Source organism: Leuresthes tenuis, unplaced genomic scaffold, assembly GCF_036924035.1.
Source record: "Leuresthes tenuis unplaced genomic scaffold, fLeuTen1.0.hap1 SCAF_17, whole genome shotgun sequence".
NCBI lineage: Eukaryota > Metazoa > Chordata > Actinopteri > Atheriniformes > Atherinopsidae > Leuresthes > Leuresthes tenuis.
Genome location: NW_027325371.1, coordinates 27,234,501 through 27,256,146, shown reverse-complemented (window position 1 = coordinate 27,256,146; position 21,646 = coordinate 27,234,501). Strand labels below are relative to the sequence as shown.

Below are 21,646 nucleotides of genomic sequence, written 5' to 3'. Positions count from 1 at the left end.
AATTATTTTAGAGGAAGCAGTAGAGTTTAGATCCCACATTTGTTGATAGGCATTCATTTATTTCTTCACTTCTGATGAAGTTTCAACAATAAACAACAAACTTTGTATTATGAGAAAGAACCAGACTCATTCTTCAGGAATTCGAAAATAAGCACGAATTCGGATTCTCCTATAAAACGAATTAATTAACTCAAACCAAGTTAAGACTGCTTTGTCCTTCATATTTATTCATGTCTAATCAAGTTTCAACGATAAACAACGTTGTACTTTGTAGAATGAGAAAGAACTTCTTCAGCAATAAGCATCTCTCGACATATGACGAAATACAGATTTTGCTATAAAATTAATTTCTTCTATCAGCGTGACTTAAAACTGTTTGTCCTCCTTATTTATCCACTTCAAATCAAGTTTCAACAATTAAAAAAAATTGTAGTTTGAGAAAGAACAACTTAATCTTCAGCAATCAGTATAAAAAGAGGGCAACAAAAGGTGCAAATGCCAACCATACATCACTAAAAGGTGGAGCGGAAGTATTCAGCGTCAAGTAGGTGTGAATGTTCGACCAAAATTTGTAAAAAGTGGGTAAGAAAAGGTTCGAATGCCCGACTAAATATTAACAAAAGCGGGAGGAGAGGTCTTCGGATGAGAGTGGGTGAGACTTTCCTACCATACAAGTATGGTGGAGAGGAAGCTGTGATTGGCCGACAATAGTAAAAAGCAGGTGAGAAAAGGTGCGAATGTCAAAACATACATGATCAAAACAGGGAACGGAGGTGTTTGGCTGCAACAAGGTGTGAATGTCTACCCATAATTAATGAAAAACGGGCAACAAGTAGGTTCGAAATTCCAACCATACATCATCAAAAGCAGGAGTGGATGTGTTCGGCTTCAAGAAGGTATGAATGTCCATCAATAATTGCTATAAAACATGAAAGAAAATTTTCGAATATCAAACCGCACATAATCGTAAGCGGGAGAGGAGGTGTTCCGCTGCAAGAAGGTGTGAATATCCACCCATAATTACTGAAAAATGGGTAAGTAAAGGTGCGAATGCCCAACCATACATCATCAAAAGCAGGAGTGGATGTGTTCGGCTACAAGAAGGTTTGAATGTCCGACCATAGTTTGTAAAAAGCGGGTAAGAACAGGTTTGTATGCCCGACTGTACACAATCAAAAGAGGGAGCGGAGTTGTTCAGCTACAAGAAGGTGTGAAAGTCCGACCATGGTTTGTAAAAAGCGGGTAAGAACAGGTTCGTATGCCCGAATATACACCATCAAATGCGGGAGCGGAGGTGTTCGGCTGTGAGTAGGTGTGAATCTCCAACCATAATTGCTGAAAAATGTGTTAGAAAAGGTAAGAATGCCGGTCCATACATCATCAAAAGCGGGAGAAGTGGTGTTCGGCTGCAAGTAGGTGTGAATGTCCAGTCATAATTACTCACAAATGGGCCAGGACGAAAGCCACACTGCATCTCCTGAATCCGAGGCTCGATTATCCGACGGATCCTCCTCTCCAATACCCCCGAATAGACCTTACCAGGGAGGCTGAGGAGTGTGATACCCCTATAGTTGGAACACACCCTCCGGTCCCCCTTTTTAAAGAGGGGGACCACCACCCCAATCTGCCAGTCCAGAGGCACTGTCCCCGATGTCCACGCGATGCTGCAGAGGCGTGTCAGCCAAGACAGCCCTACAACATCCAGAGCCTTGAGAAACTCAGGACGGACCTCATCCACCCCCGGGGCCTTGCCACCGAGGAGCTTTTTGACCACCTCGGCAACCTCAGCCCCAGAAATGGGAGGCCCCGTCTCCGAGCTCTCCGACTCTGCCTCTTCCGAGCACGTGTTGGTAGGATTGAGGAGTTCCTCGAAGTTCTCCCCCCACCGACTCACAACATCCCTAGTTGAGGTCAGCAAAGCCCCGTCCCCACTGTAAACAGTGTTGACTGTGAGCCGCTTCCCCCCCCTGAGACGCCGGATGGTGGACCAGAATCTCTTCGAGGCCGTCCGGAAATCGTTCTCCATGGTCTCACCGAACTCCTCCCAGGCCCGAGTTTTTGCCTCAGCAACCGCCAAAGCCGCAGCCCGTCTGGCCTGTCGGTACCTATCAGCTGCTTCCAGGGTCCCACTGGCCAAAAAGGCCCGATAGGACTCCTTCTTCAGCTTGACGGCTTCCCTCACCACTGGTGTCCACCAGCAGGTTCGAGGGTTGCCGCCACGACAGGCACCGACCACCTTACGGCCACAACTCCGATCAGCTGCCTCGGCAATGGAGTCACGGAACATGGCCCATTCGGACTCAATGTCCCCCACCTCCCCCGGGATATGGTTGAAGCTCTGCTGGAGGTGGGAGTTAAAGCTCCTTCTGACGGGGGATTCTGACAAACGCTCCCAGCAGACCCTCACAATACGTTTGGGCCTGCCAGGTCTGATCGGCATCCTCCCCCACCAGCGGAGCCAACTCACCACCAGGTGGTGATCAGTTGACAGCTCCGCCCCTCTCTTCACCCGAGTGTCCAGGACATACGGCCGCAAGTCCGATGATACAACCACAAAGTCGATCATCGAACTGCGGCCAAGGGTGTCCTGGTGCCAAGTGCACATATGGACACCCTTATGTCTGAACATGGTGTTCGTTATGGACAGTCCATGACCAGCACAGAAGTCCAACAACATAACACCACTCTGGTTCAGATCGGGGGGGCCGTTCCTCCCAATCACACCCCTCCAGGTCTCACTGTCATTGCCCACGTGAGCATTGAAGTCCCCCAGCAGAACGAGGGAGTCTCCGGTAGGAGCATTCTCCAGTGCCTCCCCCAGAGACTCCAAAAAGGGTGGGTACTCTGAACTGCTGTTTGGCGCATAGGCACAAACAAGTCAGGACTCGTCCCCCCACCCGAAGGCGGAGGGAGGCTACCCTCTCGTTCACTGGGGTAAACCCCAATGTACTGGCACACAGCCGGGGGGCAATAAGTATGCCCACACCTGCTCTGCGCCTCTCACCACGGGCAACTCCAGAGTGGAAGAGAGTCCAACCCCTCTCAAGAGGACTGGTTCCAGAGCCCAAGCCGTGCGTCGAGGTGAGTCCGACTATATCTAGCCAGAACCGCTCAGCCTCGCGCACCAGCTCCGGCTCCTTCCCCAACAGAGAGGTGACATTCCACGTCCCAAGAGCTAGCTTCAGTAGCCGAGGATCAGACCGCCAAGGCCTCAGCCTTCGGCCGCTACCCAGCTCACATCGCACCCGACCCCCTTAGCCCCTCCCACGGGTGGTGAGCCCGTCGGAAGGGGGACCCACGTCATCATTTCGGGCTATGCCCGACCGAGCCCCATGGGCACAGACCCGGCCACCAGGCGCCCGCTGCCGGGCCCCACCCCCGGGTCTGGCTCCGGGGGGAGGCCCCGGTGTCCCATATCCGGGCAAGGGATCACGAGGTCCAAATTTTTTGTTCATCATAAGGGGTCTTTTGAGCTGTTCTTTGTCTGGTCCCTCATCTAGGATCTGTTTGCCTTGGGTGACCCTACCAGGGGCTTAAAGCCCCGGGCAACATAGCTCCCAGACTCATTGGGGCACGCAAACTCCCCCACCACGATAAGGTGACAGCTCAGGAGGGAGAATCCCGACTATACACCATCAAATGCGGTAGCGGAGATGTTCGGCTGTGAGTAGGTGTGATTCTACAACCATAATTGCTGAAAAATGTGTTAGAAAAGGTAAGAATGCCGGTCCATACATCATCAAAAGCGGGAGAGGTGGTGTTCGGCTGCAAGTAGGTGTGAATGTCCATCAATAATTGCTTTAAAACATGAAAGAAAATTTTCGAATATCAAACCTTACATGATCATTAGCGGGAGAGGAGGTGTTCAGCTGCAAGAAGGTGTGAATATCCACCCATAATTACTGAAAAATGGGTAGGAAAAGATGCGAATGTCCAACCATAAATCATCAAAAGCAGGAGTGGAGTTGTTCAGCTACAAGAAGAAAGTCCAACCATGGTTTGTAAAAAGCGGGTAAGAAAAGGTTCGAATACCCGAATATATACCATCAAAAGCGGAAGCGGAGGTGTTCGGCTGCAAGAAGGTGTGAACGTCCGACCAAAGTTTGTAAAAAGCAGTTAAGAAAAGGTTTGAATATCCAACCGAACATAATCAAAAGCGGCAGCAGAGTTTCGACTGGTATTTATCAATGTCTAGATAGATTTCAACAAAAAACAACGTTGTACTTTGCAGTAAAAGAAAGTGCAAATCAAAAGTTTTAGGAATCCGAGAATAAGCTTATTTTCATGAGTTCTGCACGATTTCGGATTTTATGTATAAAATGAATTCCTTCACGCAAACTAAGTTAACACTGCTTTGTCATTCATATGTACCCATTTCTACATATATTTCAAGCATAAACTTCCTCATACTACCCTGAATGAGAAAGAGCAACACTTGTGATTAAGCCATACGCCCCTTTTGAGGAGTTCTGCATGGTTTGGGATTTTATCTATAAAATTAATTCCTTCACTCAAACTATGTTAAAACGGCTTTTACCTTCATATTTATCAATGTCTCGATAGATTTAAACAAAAAAACAACGTTGTACTTTGCAATAAAAGAAAGAGCAAATCAAAAGTTTTAGGAATCCGAGAATAAGCTTATTTTCATGAGTTCTGCACGATTTCGGATTTTATGTATAAAATGAATTCATTCACTCAAACCAAGTTAAAACTGCTTTTTCATTCATATTTATCAATGTCTAGATCGACTTCAACAAAGAACAACATTGTATTTTGCAGTAGAAGAAAGAGCAAAACTGAAGGATCAGGAATCCGAGAATAAGCTTCTTTTCATACTTTCTGCATGATTTGGGATTTTATGTATAAAATTAATTCCTTCACTCAAACTAAGTTAACACTGCTTTGTCCTTCATATGTACCCATTTCTACATATATTTCAAGCATAAACTTCCTCATACTACCCTGAATGAGAAAGAGCCACACTTGTGATTAAGCCATACGCCCCTTTTGAGGAGTTCTGCATGATTTGGGATTTTATCTATAAAATCAATTCCTTCACTCAAACTATGTTAAAACGGCTTTTACCTTCATATTTATCAATGTCTCGATAGATTTAAACAAAAAAACAACGTTGTACTTTGCAGTAAAAGAAAGAGCCAATCAAAAGTTTTAGAAATCCGAGAATAAGCTTATTTTCATGAGTTCTGCACGATTTCGGATTTTATGTATAAAATGAATTCATTCACTCAAACCAAGTTAAAACTGCTTTTTCATTCATATTTATCAATGTCTAGATCGACTTCAACAAAGAACAACATTGTATTTTGCAGTAGAAGAAAGAGCAAAACTGAAGGATCAGGAATCCGAGAATAAGCTTATTTTCTTATGGGCAAGTGGGAACTGCTTTGTCCTTCATATTTATCAATGTGTAGATGGATTTCAACTTCTTCTACTGCAAAGTCCAATGTTTTTCTTTGTTGAAGTCGATCTAGACATTGATGAATATGGAAGGACAAAGCAGTTTTAACTTGGTTTGAGCAAAGCAATTCATTTTATAGCAAAATCCGAAATCGTGCAGAACTCATGAAAGCAGGCTTATACTCGGATTCCTGAAACTTTAGATTTGCTCTTTCTTTTACTGCAAAGTACAACGTTGTTTTTTGTTTAAATCTTTCTAGACATGGTAAATATGAAGGACAAATCAGTTTTAACATAGTTTGAGTGAAGTAATGCATTTTATAAGCAAAATCCCAAATCATGCAAAACTCACGAAAAGCTTTTTCTCGCTTTTCACTGCTTTTTACAAACTTTGGTCGGACGTTCACACCTTCTTGCATCCGAACACCTCCGCTTCCGCTTTTGATGATGTATATTCGGGCATTCGAACCTTTTATTACCCGCTTTTTACAAACCATTGTTGGACTTTCACACCTTCTTGCAGCCGAACACCACCTCTCCCGCTTTTGATTATGTATGGTCCAGTATTCTTACCTTTTCTAACACATTTTTCAGCAATTATGGTCGGACATTCACACCTACTCACAGCTGGACACCTCCGCTCCCGCTTTTGATCATACAATGTCGGGACATCGCTCCTTGTCTTACCAGCTTTTTACAAACTTTAGTCGAACATTCACACCTTCTTGCAGCTGAACACCTCCGCTCCCGCTTTTGATGATGTATAGTCGGGCTTTCGAGCCTTTTCTTACCCGGCTTTTACAAATTATGGTTGGACATTCAGACCTTGCAGCCGAACACCTCCGCTCTCTCTTTTGATCATACATTGTCGGGCATTCGCACCTTGTCTTACCCGCTTTTTACAAACTATAGTCAGACATTCACACCTTGCAGCTGAACCTCCGCTCCCTGTTTTGATCATGTATGGTCTGGCAATACTACCTTTTCTTCCCCCGTTTGTGATTAATTATGGCTGGACATTCAAACCTACTTGCAGTCGAACAGATCTGCTCCCGCTTTTGATTATGTTTGGTTGGATATTCGAACCTTTTCTTAACTGCTTTTTACAAACCATGGTCGTACTTTCACACCGTCTTGTAGCCGAACAACTCCGCTCTCGCTATTGATTTTGTACAGTCGGGTATTTTAACCTTTTCTTACCCGCTTTTTACCAACTATGGTCGGACATTCACACCGTCTTACAGCGGAACACCTCCGCTCCCGCTTTTTATGGTGTATAGTCGGGCATTTGAACCTTTTCTTACCCGCTATTTACAAACTATGGTAGGACATTCAAACTTTCGTGTATCCGAAAACCTCCGCTCTCTCTTTTGATCATACATTGTCGGACATTCGCACCTTTTCTTACCGGCTTTTTACAAACCATGGTCGGACTGTCACACCTTCTTGTAGCCGAACACATCCGCTCCCGCTATTGATTGTGTACAGTCGGGTATATTAACCTTTTCTTACCCGCTTTTTACCAAGTATGGTTGGACATTCACACCTTCGTACAGCGGAACACCTCCGCTCCCTCTTTTGATGGTGTATGTTCGGGCATTCAAACCTTTTCTTACCCGCTTTTTCCAAACTATGGTCGGCTATTCACAGCTTCCTCTCCACCCACCATACTTGTATGGTGGGATATTCACACCCACTTGCATCCGAAGACCTCCGCCCCAAATTTTGTTGATATTTAGTCGGTCATTCGCACCTTACCCGCTTTTGGCAAACTATGGCCTTCTTGCAGCCAAACAACTCTGATCTTGCTTTTGATGATGTAAGGTTGGGCATTCAGACCTTGCTTCACCTGCTTTTCACCAAATATAGTCGGACATTCACACCTTCTTGCAGCCGAACACTTCCGCTCCACCTTTTAGTGTTCTATCACACCTTTTTTTTCACCGCATTTTATACATTATGGTTGGAAATTTTTAACCACTCTCATCCGAAGACCTCTCCTCCCGCTTTTGTTAATATATTTGAACTTTAGTTTGACATTCAAACCTTCTTGCAGCTGAACCACCTCCGCTCCCTGTTTTGATCATATATGGTCTGGCTACTACCTTTTCTTACCCGTTTGTGAGTAATTATGGCTGGACATTCACACCTACTTGCAGTCGAACACAACCTCTCTCGCTTTTGATGATGTATGGACCGGCATTTTTACCCTTTCTAACACATTTTTCAGCAATTATGGTCGGAGATTCACACCTACTCACAGCCGAACAACTCCGCTCCCGCTTTTGATGATGTATAGTCGGGCATTCTCACCCTTTCTCATCAGCTTTTTGCAAATTATGATCTGACATTCACACCTACTTGCAGTCGAACAGCTCTGCTCCCGCTTTTGATTATGTTTGGTTGGATATTCGAACCTTTTCTTAACTTCTTTTTACATATTTTGGTTGGACGTTCACACCTTCTTGTAGCCGAACACTTCCACTCCTGCTTTTGATGATATATGGTTGGGCATTCACACCTTTTTTTTGCCCATTTTTCAGGAATTATGGGTGGATATTCACACCTTGCAGCTGAACACCTCCTATCCCACTTATGATCATGTGCGGTTTGATTTTCGAAAAGTTTCTTTCATGTTTTCTAGCAATTATTGATGGACATGTAGACCTTCTTGCAGCTGAACACCTCCGCTCCCGCTTTTGATCATACATTGTCAGGCATTCGCACCTTGTCTTACCCACTTTTTACAAACTTTAGTCGAACAGTCACACCTTTTTGCAGCCGAACACCACCTCTCCCGCTTTTGATGATGTATGGTCCAGCATTTTTACCTTTTCTAACACATTCTTCAGCAATTATGGTCGGACATTCACACCTACTCAGAGCCGAACACCTCCGCTCCCGCATTTGATGGTGTATAGTCGGGCATTCTCACCCTTTCTCATCAGCTTTTTACAAATTATGATCTGACATTCACACCTGCTTTTGATAATGTATTGTTAGGCATTCGCACCTTTTTTTTACCCATTTTTCATGAATTATGGGTGGACATTCACACCTTCTTGCAGCCGAACACCTCCTCTACCGCTTATGATCATGTGCGGTTTGATATTCGAAAATTTACTTTCTTGTTTTAAAGCAATTATTGATGGACATTCAAACCTTCTTTTTGATGGTGTATAGTCGGGCTTTCGAGCCTTTTCTTCCCGGTTTTTACAAACCATGGTCGGACTTTCACACCTTCTTGTAGCCGTACAACTCCGCTCCCGCTATTGATTGTGTACAGTCGGGTATTTTAACCTTTTCTTACCCGCTTTTTACCAACTATGGTCGGACATTCACACCGTCTTACAGCGGAACACCTCTGCTCCCGCTTTTGATGGTGTATAGTCGGGCATTCGAACCTTTTCTTACGCGCTTTTTACAAACTATGGTGGGACATTCAAACCTTCTTGTATCCGAAAACCTCCGCTCTCTCTTTTGATCATACATTGTCGGACATTCGCACCTTTTCTTACCCGCTTTTTACAAACCATGGTCGGACTTTCACATCTTCTTGTAGCCGAACACATCCGCTCCCGCTATTGATTGTGTACAGTCGGGTATTTTAACCTTTTCTTACCCGCTTTTTACCAAGTATGGTCGGACATTCACACCTTCGTACAGCGGAACACCTCCGCTCCCTCTTCTGATGGTGTATGTTCGGGCATTCAAACCTTTTCTTACCCGCTTTTTCCAAACTATGGTCGGCTATTTACAGCTTCCTCTCCACCATACTTGTATGGTGGGATATTCACACCCACTTGCATCCGAAGACCTCCGCCCCAAATTTGGTTGATATTTAGTCGGACATTCGCACCTTACCCGCTTTTGGAAAACTATGGCCTTCTTGCAGCCAAACACCTCTGATCTCGCTTTTGATGATATAAGGTTGGGCATTCAGACCTTGCTTCACCTGCTTTTCACCAAATATAGTCGGACATTAACACCTTCTTGCAGCCGAACACTTCCGCTCCACCTTTTAGTGTTCTATCACACCTTTTTTTCACCGCATTTTATACATTATGGTTGGAAATCTTCAACCACTCTCATCCGAAGACCTCTCCTCCCGCTTTTGTTAATATATTTGAACTTTAGTTTGACATTCAAACCTTCTTGCAGCTGAACCACCTCCGCTCCCTGTTTTGATCATATATGGTCTGGCTACTACCTTTTCTTACCCGTTTGTGAGTAATTATGGCTGGACATTCACACCTACTTGCAGCCGAACACAACCTCTCTCGCTTTTGATGATGTATGGACCGGCATTTTTACCCTTTCTAACACATTTTTCAGCAATTATGGTCGGAGATTCACACCTACTCACAGCCGAACAACTCCGCTCCCGCTTTTGATGATGTATAGTCGGGCATTCTCACCCTTTCTCATCAGCTTTTTGCAAATTATGATCTGACATTCACACCTACTTGCAGTCGAACAGCTCTGCTCCCGCTTTTGATTATGTTTGGTTGGATATTCGAACCTTTTCTTAACTTCTTTTTACATATTTTGGTTGGACGTTCACACCTTCTTGTAGCCGAACACTTCCACTCCTGCTTTTGATGATGTATGGTTGGGCATTCACACCTTTTTTTTGCCCATTTTTCAGGAATTATGGGTGGATATTCACACCTTGCAGCTGAACACCTCCTATCCCACTTATGATCATGTGCGGTTTGATTTTCGAAAAGTTTCTTTCATGTTTTCTAGCAATTATTGATGGACATGTAGACCTTCTTGCAGCTGAACACCTCCGCTCCCGCTTTTGATCATACATTGTCAGGCATTCGCACCTTGTCTTACCCACTTTTTACAAACTTTAGTCGAACAGTCACACCTTTTTGCAGCCGAACACCACCTCTCCCGCTTTTGATGATGTATGGTCCAGCATTTTTACCTTTTCTAACACATTCTTCAGCAATTATGGTCGGACATTCACACCTACTCAGAGCCGAACACCTCCGCTCCCGCATTTGATGGTGTATAGTCGGGCATTCTCACCCTTTCTCATCAGCTTTTTACAAATTATGATCTGACATTCACACCTGCTTTTGATAATGTATTGTTAGGCATTCGCACCTTTTTTTTACCCATTTTTCATGAATTATGGGTGGACATTCACACCTTCTTGCAGCCGAACACCTCCTCTACCGCTTATGATCATGTGCGGTTTGATATTCGAAAATTTACTTTCTTGTTTTAAAGCAATTATTGATGGACATTCAAACCTTCTTTTTGATGGTGTATAGTCGGGCTTTCGAGCCTTTTCTTCCCGGTTTTTACAAACCATGGTCGGACTTTCACACCTTCTTGTAGCCGTACAACTCCGCTCCCGCTATTGATTGTGTACAGTCGGGTATTTTAACCTTTTCTTACCCGCTTTTTACCAACTATGGTCGGACATTCACACCGTCTTACAGCGGAACACCTCTGCTCCCGCTTTTGATGGTGTATAGTCGGGCATTCGAACCTTTTCTTACGCGCTTTTTACAAACTATGGTGGGACATTCAAACCTTCTTGTATCCGAAAACCTCCGCTCTCTCTTTTGATCATACATTGTCGGACATTCGCACCTTTTCTTACCCGCTTTTTACAAACCATGGTCGGACTTTCACATCTTCTTGTAGCCGAACACATCCGCTCCCGCTATTGATTGTGTACAGTCGGGTATTTTAACCTTTTCTTACCCGCTTTTTACCAAGTATGGTCGGACATTCACACCTTCGTACAGCGGAACACCTCCGCTCCCTCTTCTGATGGTGTATGTTCGGGCATTCAAACCTTTTCTTACCCGCTTTTTCCAAACTATGGTCGGCTATTTACAGCTTCCTCTCCACCATACTTGTATGGTGGGATATTCACACCCACTTGCATCCGAAGACCTCCGCCCCAAATTTGGTTGATATTTAGTCGGACATTCGCACCTTACCCGCTTTTGGAAAACTATGGCCTTCTTGCAGCCAAACACCTCTGATCTCGCTTTTGATGATATAAGGTTGGGCATTCAGACCTTGCTTCACCTGCTTTTCACCAAATATAGTCGGACATTCACACCTTCTTGCAGCCGAACACTTCCGCTTTTAGTGTTCTATGAGGCATTCACATATTTTTTTTCAACATATTTTATAGATTATGGTTGGAAATTCTCACCCACTCTCATCCGAAGACCTCTCCTCCCGCTTTTGTTAATATATAGTCGGGCATTCGAACCTTTTCTTACCCGCTTTTTACAAATTATAGTCGAACATTCACACCTACTTGCAGCTGAATACTTCCGCTCCACCTTGTAGGTATGTATGGTTGGCATTTGCACCTCTTTTTATACTGATTGCTGAAGATTAAGTTGTACTTTCTCAAACTACAACTTTTTTTTATTTGTTGAAACTTGATTTGAAGTGGATAAATAAGGAGGACAAACAGTTTTAAGTCAGGCTGATAGAAGGAATTAATTTTATAGCAAAATCTGTACTTCGTCATATGTCGAGAGATGCTTATTGCTGAAGAAGTTCTTTCTCATTCTACAAAGTACAACGTTGTTTATCGTTGAAACTTGATTAGACATGAATAAATATGAAGGACAAAGCAGTCTTAACTTGGTTTGAGTTAATGAATTCGTTTTATAGGAGAATCCGAATTCGTGCATAACTCATAAAATAGAGCTTATTTTCGGATTCCTGAAGAATGATTCTGGTTCTTTCTAATAATACAAAGTTTGTTGTTTATTGTTGAAACTTCATCAGAAGTGAAGAAATAAATGAATGCCTATCAACAAATTGACCTTCTGTTGACCTTCGGGGAGGTGAGTATCTTCACTAGACTCACCTGTCTGCTCTTCCTCCTCATTTAGCGTAGCTCCACCCTCTGCCTGTGAATTCTCACAGACTTCAACACTGAGTGGTGAGGCCTCTACAGGCCCCTCCCCTTTTTGCTCCTCACTTCCAATCCAAGCTTTTGGCGGGAAGTTTGAATTTATTGGGTCAACCTCTTCACTTTGTTCACCAACTGCCACCTTTGGTCCTTCTCTTTGTTGGCTTGACTGTGGCTTTACCGTCTTTAATTTGTTGGCAAAAGATTTAGGGCAATCTCTGAAGAGGTGATTTAATTCTCCACAGAGATTACATTTCCTGCCATTTGGACACTCTCCAAAAGTTTGCCCAATTTCTCTGCTCTTCCCACATAACACCTTGGTACAAGCCTCAACCAGGTGCCCATGCTCACCACACTTGCGGCAGAACTTGGGCTGCCCCTGGTAGTGGATGTAACCTCGGTTTTCAAGGTGGCCAGAGTGTCGCCCACCCGCTGCACTGAGCACTCTTCAGCCCTTTTAAATGGTATAACTTTGCACTCCCGCACGCTCCAGCAAGCACCATTCAAGCAACAACTTTGCACTCCAGCTTCGAACATCGGCACAGTCGCAACAAGTAAGGCGACTCTACTCAGAGAAGTCACTCTGCACAGTAACAAGATTTCTTTTGCACAGACAGAAAGGGCTTCACCCGCAAAGGTAAAGCCTGCCAAAAATAGAAACAACTCATTAGTGCTGCTCTCCACAGAAATCTTTAGTAAAAGGCGAAAGACTTGTACGTTATGAAGAGAAACCAGAGTACGATTATCCGTCACTGCGGGAGCAGGGCATCAGGCTTGTTGGCATAGCCACCTTCCCCATGGTGAGCTTTGCTTGGTTGAGACACTTGCTCCCCCCCCCCTTGCTCCTCGGCTGACCAAGTAGGAACAATCGGGCCCTATTCGATGGCTGCCATGTCTTTTACTCTGTGCAAAAGACAAGGCAGCAACAAAAACACCACGAGAATCCCGTATTGAGGCTTTGTTCTGACCGCTCATTCGGGGTCGCATTTCTTTCAAGCAATTCTCCTGGTTAGCCCACACTCGGCTCGCTCCCATAGCCGTGTTAAAGTCTACTTCGCATTCACTCTCTTTTCCCATCAGACTCTTGGGATTTTATCTATAAAATGAATTCCTTCACTCAAACTATGTGAAAACTGCTTTGTCCTTAATATTTACCATGTCTAGAAAGATTTAAACAAAAAAAACAACGTGTACTTTGCAGTAAAAGAAAGAGCAAATCTAAAGTTTCAGGAATCCGAGAATAAGCTTACTTTCATGAGTTCATCACGATTTCGGATTTTGCTATAAAATGAATTCCTTCACTCAAACTAAATTAAAACTGCTAAACCGCTAATCTGTTATATGTAAGGCAGATGTCAAATTCACCGAAATAGGATCAAAGGGTATTCGGCCAATCGAGCTGTAGCAACTTCGGTAAAAGAGTATAAGTTGAAGAGTTTGTGAATAAAGGTGTGCGCACACATAGTGTGCTGTACGAAAATAGGCAGGGAGCAATGCCGGCTGGGGTATATGTTCTTGTATGTTGTCTGACTGTTTGATTTGAATGTGTTGTGTAAGTGTCTTGTTGAATGTTACATGTTTGGGCTTTGACACGCTTCACTGTGGTTGTTAACTGTGTGGTGTGTCCTGAAATGTTATATGTTTGGGCTGTGTGACATGCTTAATGCTTGTCAGTAGCTACCCACTTATTCATATACTATCAAAGTATGTCCGGACTTCTTATGTTGTCAGTTCCCATCAAAAGCGGAAGCGGAGGTCTTCGGATGCAAGTGGGTGTGAATATCCCACCATACAAGTATGGTGGAGAGGAAGCTGTGAATGGCCGACCATAGTAAAAGGCGGGTGAGAGAAGGTGCGAATGCCTAACCATACATCATCAAAAGAGGGAGCGGAGGTGTTCCGCTGTAAGACGGTGTGAATGTCCGACCATAGATGGTAAAAAGCGGGTAAGAAAAGGTTCGTATGCCCGAATATACACCATCAAAAGCGGAAGCGGAGGTGTTCGGCTGCAAGATATTGTGAACGTCCAACCAAAGTTTGTAAAAAGCAGTTAAGAAAAGGTTCGAATATCTAACCAAACATAATCAAAAGCGGGAGCAGAGCTGTTCGACTGGAAGTAGGTGTGAATGTCAGATCATAATTTTCAAAAAGCTGATGAGAAAGGGTGAGAATGCCCGACTATACATCATCAAATGCGGGAGCGGAGTTGTTCGGCTGTGAGTAGGTGTGAATCTCCGACCATAATTGCTGAAAAATGTGTTAGAATAGGTAAAAATGCCGGTCCATACATCATCAAAAGCGAGAGAGGTTGTGTTCGGCTGCAAGTAGGTGTGAATGTCCAGCCATAATTACTCACAAACGGGTAAGAAAAGGTAGTATTGCCAGACCATATATGATCAAAACAGGGAGCGGAGGTGGTTCAGCTGCAAGAAGGTTTGAATGTCCGACTAAAGTTCAAATATATTAAAGAAAGCGGGAGGAGAGGTCTTCGGATGAGAGTGGTTGAAAATTTCCAACCATAATGTATAAAATGCGGTGAAAAAAAGGTGTGATAGAACACTAAAAGGTGGAGCGGAAGTGTTCGGCTGCAAGAAGGTGTGAATATCCGACTATATTTGGTGAAAAGCAGGTGAAGCAAGGTCTGAATGCCCAACCTTACATCATCAAAAGCGAGATCAGAGGTGTTTGGCTGCAAGAAGGCCATAGTTTGCCAAAAGCGGGTAAGGTGCGAATGTCCGACTAAATATCAACAAAATTTGGGGCAGAGGTCTTCGGATGCAAGTGGGTGTGAATATCCAACCATACAAGTATGGTGGAGAGGAAGCTGTGAATAGCCGACCATAGTTTGGAAAAAGCGGGTAAGAAAAGGTTTGAATACCCGAACATACACCATCAAAAGAGGGAGCGGAGGTGTTCCGCTGTACGAAGGTGTGAATGTCCGACCATAGTTGGTAAAAAGCGGGTAAGAAAAGGTTAAAATACCCGACTGTACACAATCAATAGCGGGAGCGGAGTTGTTCGGCTACTAAAAGGTGTGAAAGTCCGACCCTGGTTTGTAAAAAGCGGGTAAGAAAAGGTTCGAATGCCCGAACATACACCAACAAAAGAGGGAGCGGAGGTGTTCGGCTGCAAGAAGGTGTGAACGTCCGACCAAAGTTTGTAAAAAAGCAGTTAAGAAAAGGTTCGAATATCTAACCAAACATAATCAAAAGCGGGAGCAGAGCTGTTCGACTGCAAGTAGGTGTGAATGTCAGAGAATAATTTGCAAAAAGCTGATGAGAAAGGGTGAGAAATCCCGACTATACACCATAAAATGCGGTAGCGGAGTTGTTCGGCTGTGAGTAGGTGTGATTCTCCAACCATAATTGCTGAAAAATGTGTTAGAAAAGGTAAGAATGCCGGTCCATACATCATCAAAAGCGGGAGAGGTGGTGTTCGGCTGCAAGTAGGTGTGAATGTCCATTAATAATTGCTTTAAAACATGAAAGAAAATTTTCGAATATCAAACCTTACATGATCATTAGCGGGAGAGGAGGTGTTCAGCTGCAAGAAGATGTGAATATCCACCCATAATTACTGAAAAATGGGTAGGAAAAGATGCGAATGTCCAACTATAAATCATCAAAAGCAGGAGTGGAGTTGTTCAGCTACAAGAAGGTATGAAAGTCCAACCATGGTTTGTAAAAAGCGGGTAAGAGAAGGTTCGAATACCCGAATATATACCATCAAAAGCGGAAGTGGGGGTGTTCGGCTGCAAGAAGGTGTGAACGTCCGACCAAATATTGTAAAAAGCAGTTAAGAAAAGGTTTGAATATCCAACCGAACATAATCAAAAGCGGGAGCACAGCTGTTCGACTGCAAGTAGGTGTGAATGTCAGATCATAATTGCTGAAAAATGTGATAGAAAAGACTAGAATGCCGGACAATACATCATCAAAAGCGGGAGAGGTGGTTTTTCGGCTGCAAGTAGGTGTGAATGTCCAGCCATAATTACTCACAAACGGGGGAAGAAAAGGTAGTATTTCCAGACCACACATGATCAAAACAGGGAATGGAGGTGGTTCAGCTGCAAGGTGTGAATGTCTGACTAAAGTTTGTAAAAACCGTGTAAGACAAGGGGCGAATGCCCGACAATGTATGATCAAAAGAGGGAGCGGAGGTTTTCGGCTGCAAGGTCTGAATGTCCAACCATAATTTGTAAAAATCGGGGAAGAAAAGGCTCGAAAGCCCGACTATACACCATCAAAAGCGGGAGCAGAGGTGTTCAGGTGCAAGCAGGTCTGAATGTCCGACCAATAATTACTGAAAAATGGGTAAGAAAAGGTGCGAATGCCAAATCATACATCATCAAAAGCAGGAGCGGATGTGTTCGGCTACAAGAAGGTTTGAATGTCCAACCATAGTAAGTAATAGGTGGGTAAGAAAAGGCTCGAATGCCCGACTATACACCATCAAAAGCGGAAGCGGAGGTGTTCGGCTGCAAGATATTGTGAACGTCCGACCAAAGTTTGTAAGAGCTGTTCGACTGCAAGTAGGTGTGAATATCAGATCATAATTTGCAAAAAGCTGTTGAGAAAGGGTGAGAATGCCCGACTATACACTATCAAATGTGGGAGCGGAGTTGTTCGGCTGTGAGTAGGTGTGATTCTACAACCATAATTGCTGAAAAATGTGTTAGAAAAGGTAAGAATGCCGGACCATATATCACCAAAAGCGGGAGAGGTTGTGTTCGGCTGCAAGTAGGTGTGAATGTCCAGCCATAATTACTCACAAACGGGTAAGAAAGGGTACTATTGCCAGACCATATATGATCAAAACAGGGAGCGGAGGTGGTTCAGCTGCAAGAAGGTTTGAATGTCCGACTAAAGTTTGTAAAAAGCGGGTAAGACAAGGTGTGAATTCCCGACAATGTATGATCAAAAGAGGAGTGGAGGTTTTCGGCTGCAAGAAGGTCTGAATGTCCACCCATAATTACTGAAAAATGGGTAAGAAAAGGTGCGAAAGCCCAACCGCACATGATCATAAGTGGATGAGAAGGTGTTCGACTGCAAGTAGGTGTGAATGTAAGATCATAATTTGTAAAAAGCGGGTAAGAAAAGGTAAGAATGCCCAACGATAAATTATCAAAAGCGGCAGCAGAGTTTCGACTGGTATTTATCAATGTCTAGATAGATTTCAACAAAAAACAACGTTGTACTTTGCAGTAAAAGAAAGTGCAAATCAAAAGTTTTAGGAATCCGAGAATAAGCTTATTTTCATGAGTTCTGCACGATTTCGGATTTTATGTATAAAATGAATTCCTTCACGCAAACTAAGTTAACACTGCTTTGTCATTCATATGTACCCATTTCTACATATATTTCAAGCATAAACTTCCTCATACTACCCTGAATGAGAAAGAGCAACACTTGTGATTAAGCCATACGCCCCTTTTGAGGAGTTCTGCATGGTTTGGGATTTTATCTATAAAATTAATTCCTTCACTCAAACTATGTTAAAACGGCTTTTACCTTCATATTTATCAATGTCTCGATAGATTTAAACAAAAAAACAACGTTGTACTTTGCAATAAAAGAAAGAGCAAATCAAAAGTTTTAGGAATCCGAGAATAAGCTTATTTTCATGAGTTCTGCACGATTTCGGATTTTATGTATAAAATGAATTCATTCACTCAAACCAAGTTAAAACTGCTTTTTCCTTCATATTTATTAATGTCTAGATCGACTTCAACAAAGAACAACATTGTATTTTGCAGTAGAAGAATGAGCAAAACTGAAGGATCAGGAATCCGAGAATAAGCTTCTTTTCATACGTTCTGCATGATTTGGGATTTTATGTATAAAATTAATTCCTTCACTCAAACTAAGTTAACACTGCTTTGTCCTTCATATGTACCCATTTCTACATATATTTCAAGCATAAACTTCCTCATACTACCCTGAATGAGAAAGAGCCACACTTGTGATTAAGCCAAACGCCCCTTTTGAGGAGTTCTGCATGATTTGGGATTTTATCTATAAAATCAATTCCTTCACTCAAACTATGTTAAAACGGCTTTTACCTTCATATTTATCAATGTCTCGATAGATTTAAACAAAAAAACAACGTTGTACTTTGCAGTAAAAGAAAGAGCCAATCAAAAGTTTTAGGAATCCGAGAATAAGCTTATTTTCATGAGTTCTGCACGATTTCGGATTTTATGTATAAAATGAATTCATTCACTCAAACCAAGTTAAAACTGCTTTTTCATTCATATTTATCAATGTCTAGATCGACTTCAACAAAGAACAACATTGTATTTTGCAGTAGAAGAAAGAGCAAAACTGAAGGATCAGGAATCCGAGAATAAGCTTATTTTCTTATGGGCAAGTGGGAACTGCTTTGTCCTTCGTATTTATCAATGTGTAGATGGATTTCAACTTCTTCTACTGCAAAGTCCAATGTTTTTCTTTGTTGAAGTCGATCTAGACATTGATGAATATGGAAGGACAAAGCAGTTTTAACTTGGTTTGAGCAAAGCAATTCATTTTATAGCAGAATCCGAAATCGTGCAGAACTCATGAAAGCAGGCTTATTCTCGGATTCCTGAAACTTTAGATTTGCTCTTTCTTTTACTGCAAAGTACAACGTTGTTTTTTGTTTAAATCTTTCTAGACATGGTAAATATGAAGGACAAATCAGTTTTAACATAGTTTGAGTGAAGTAATGCATTTTATAAGCAAAATCCCAAATCATGCAAAACTCACGAAAAGCTTTTTCTCGCTTTTCACTGCTTTTTACAAACTTTGGTCGGACGTTCACACCTTCTTGCATCCGAACACCTCCGCTTCCGCTTTTGATGATGTATATTCGGGCATTCGAACCTTTTATTACCCGCTTTTTACAAACCATTGTTGGACTTTCACACCTTCTTGCAGCCGAACACCACCTCTCCCGCTTTTGATGATGTATGGTCCAGTATTCTTACCTTTTCTAACACATTTTTCAGCAATTATGGTCGGACATTCACACCTACTCACAGCTGGACACCTCCGCTCCCGCTTTTGATCATACAATGTCGGGACATCGCTCCTTGTCTTACCAGCTTTTTACAAACTTTAGTCGAACATTCACACCTTCTTGCAGCTGAACACCTCCGCTCCCGCTTTTGATGATGTATAGTCGGGCTTTCGAGCCTTTTCTTACCCGGTTTTTACAAATTATGGTTGGACATTCAGACCTTGCAGCCGAACACCTCCGCTCTCTCTTTTGATCATACATTGTCGGGCATTCGCACCTTGTCTTACCCGCTTTTTACAAACTATAGTCAGACATTCACACCTTGCAGCTGAACCTCCGCTCCCTGTTTTGATCATGTATGGTCTGGCAATACTACCTTTTCTTCCCCCGTTTGTGATTAATTATGGCTGGACATTCAAACCTACTTGCAGTCGAACAGATCTGCTCCCGCTTTTGATTATGTTTGGTTGGATATTCGAACCTTTTCTTAACTGCTTTTTACAAACCATGGTCGTACTTTCACACCGTCTTGTAGCCGAACAACTCCGCTCTCGCTATTGATTTTGTACAGTCGGGTATTTTAACCTTTTCTTACCCGCTTTTTACCAACTATGGTCGGACATTCACACCGTCTTACAGCGGAACACCTCCGCTCCCGCTTTTTATGGTGTATAGTCGGGCATTTGAACCTTTTCTTACCCGCTATTTACAAACTATGGTAGGACATTCAAACTTTCGTGTATCCGAAAACCTCCGCTCTCTCTTTTGATCATACATTGTCGGACATTCGCACCTTTTCTTACCAGCTTTTTACAAACCATGGTCGGACTGTCACACCTTCTTGTAGCCGAACACATCCGCTCCCGCTATTGATTGTGTACAGTCGGGTATATTAACCTTTTCTTACCCGCTTTTTACCAAATATGGTTGGACATTCACACCTTCGTACAGCGGAACACCTCCGCTCCCTCTTTTGATGGTGTATGTTCGGGCATTCAAACCTTTTCTTACCCGCTTTTTCCAAACTATGGTCGGCTATTCACAGCTTCCTCTCCACCCACCATACTTGTATGGTGGGATATTCACACCCACTTGCATCCGAAGACCTCCGCCCCAAATTTTGTTGATATTTAGTCGGACATTCGCACCTTACCCGCTTTTGGCAAACTATGGCCTTCTTGCAGCCAAACAACTCTGATCTTGCTTTTGATGATGTAAGGTTGGGCATTCAGACCTTGCTTCACCTGCTTTTCACCAAATATAGTCGGACATTCACACCTTCTTGCAGCCGAACACTTCCGCTCCACCTTTTAGTGTTCTATCACACCTTTTTTTTCACCGCATTTTATACATTATGGTTGGAAATTTTCAACCACTCTCATCCGAAGACCTCTCCTCCCGCTTTTGTTAATATATTTGAACTTTAGTTTGACATTCAAACCTTCTTGCAGCTGAACCACCTCCGCTCCCTGTTTTGATCATATATGGTCTGGCTACTACCTTTTCTTACCCGTTTGTGAGTAATTATGGCTGGACATTCACACCTACTTGCAGTCGAACACAACCTCTCTCGCTTTTGATGATGTATGGACCGGCATTTTTACCTTTTCTAACACATTTTTCAGCAATTATGGTCGGAGATTCACACCTACTCACAGCCGAACAACTCCGCTCCCGCATTTGATGATGTATAGTCGGGCATTCTCACCCTTTCTCATCAGCTTTTTGCAAATTATGATCTGACATTCACACCTACTTGCAGTCGAACAGCTCTGCTCCCGCTTTTGATTATGTTTGGTTGGATATTCGAACCTTTTCTTAACTTCTTTTTACATATTTTGGTTGGACGTTCACACCTTCTTGTAGCCGAACACTTCCACTCCTGCTTTTGATGATGTATGGTTGGGCATTCACACCTTTTTTTTGCCCATTTTTCAGGAATTATGGTTGGACATTCACACCTTGCAGCTGAACACCTCCTATCCCACTTATGATCATGTGCGGTTTGATTTTCGAAAAGTTTCTTTCATGTTTTCTAGCAATTATTGATGGACATGTAGACCTTCTTGCAGCAGAACACCTCCGCTCCCGCTTTTGATCATACATTGTCAGGCATTCGCACCTTGTCTTACCCACTTTTTACAAACTTTAGTCGAACAGTCACACCTTTTTGCAGCCGAACACCACCTCTCCCGCTTTTGATGATGTATGGTCCAGCATTCTTACCTTTTCTAACACATTCTTCAGGAATTATGGTCGGACATTCACACCTACTCAGAGCCGAACACCTCCGCTCCCGCATTTGATGGTGTATAGTCG

At 43.2% G+C, this 21,646-nt stretch overlaps 1 non-coding gene across 1 annotated transcript; it reads right to left on the bottom strand.

Moving 5' to 3' along the window:
• Positions 1–12,954: 12,954 nt before the first annotated feature.
• On the bottom strand, positions 12,955–13,068 carry LOC140274259 (U5 spliceosomal RNA). The gene has a single exon (XR_011908229.1). It is a non-coding gene; the product is annotated as a U5 spliceosomal RNA (small nuclear RNA).
• Between the last annotated feature and the right edge of the window lie 8,578 nt (positions 13,069–21,646).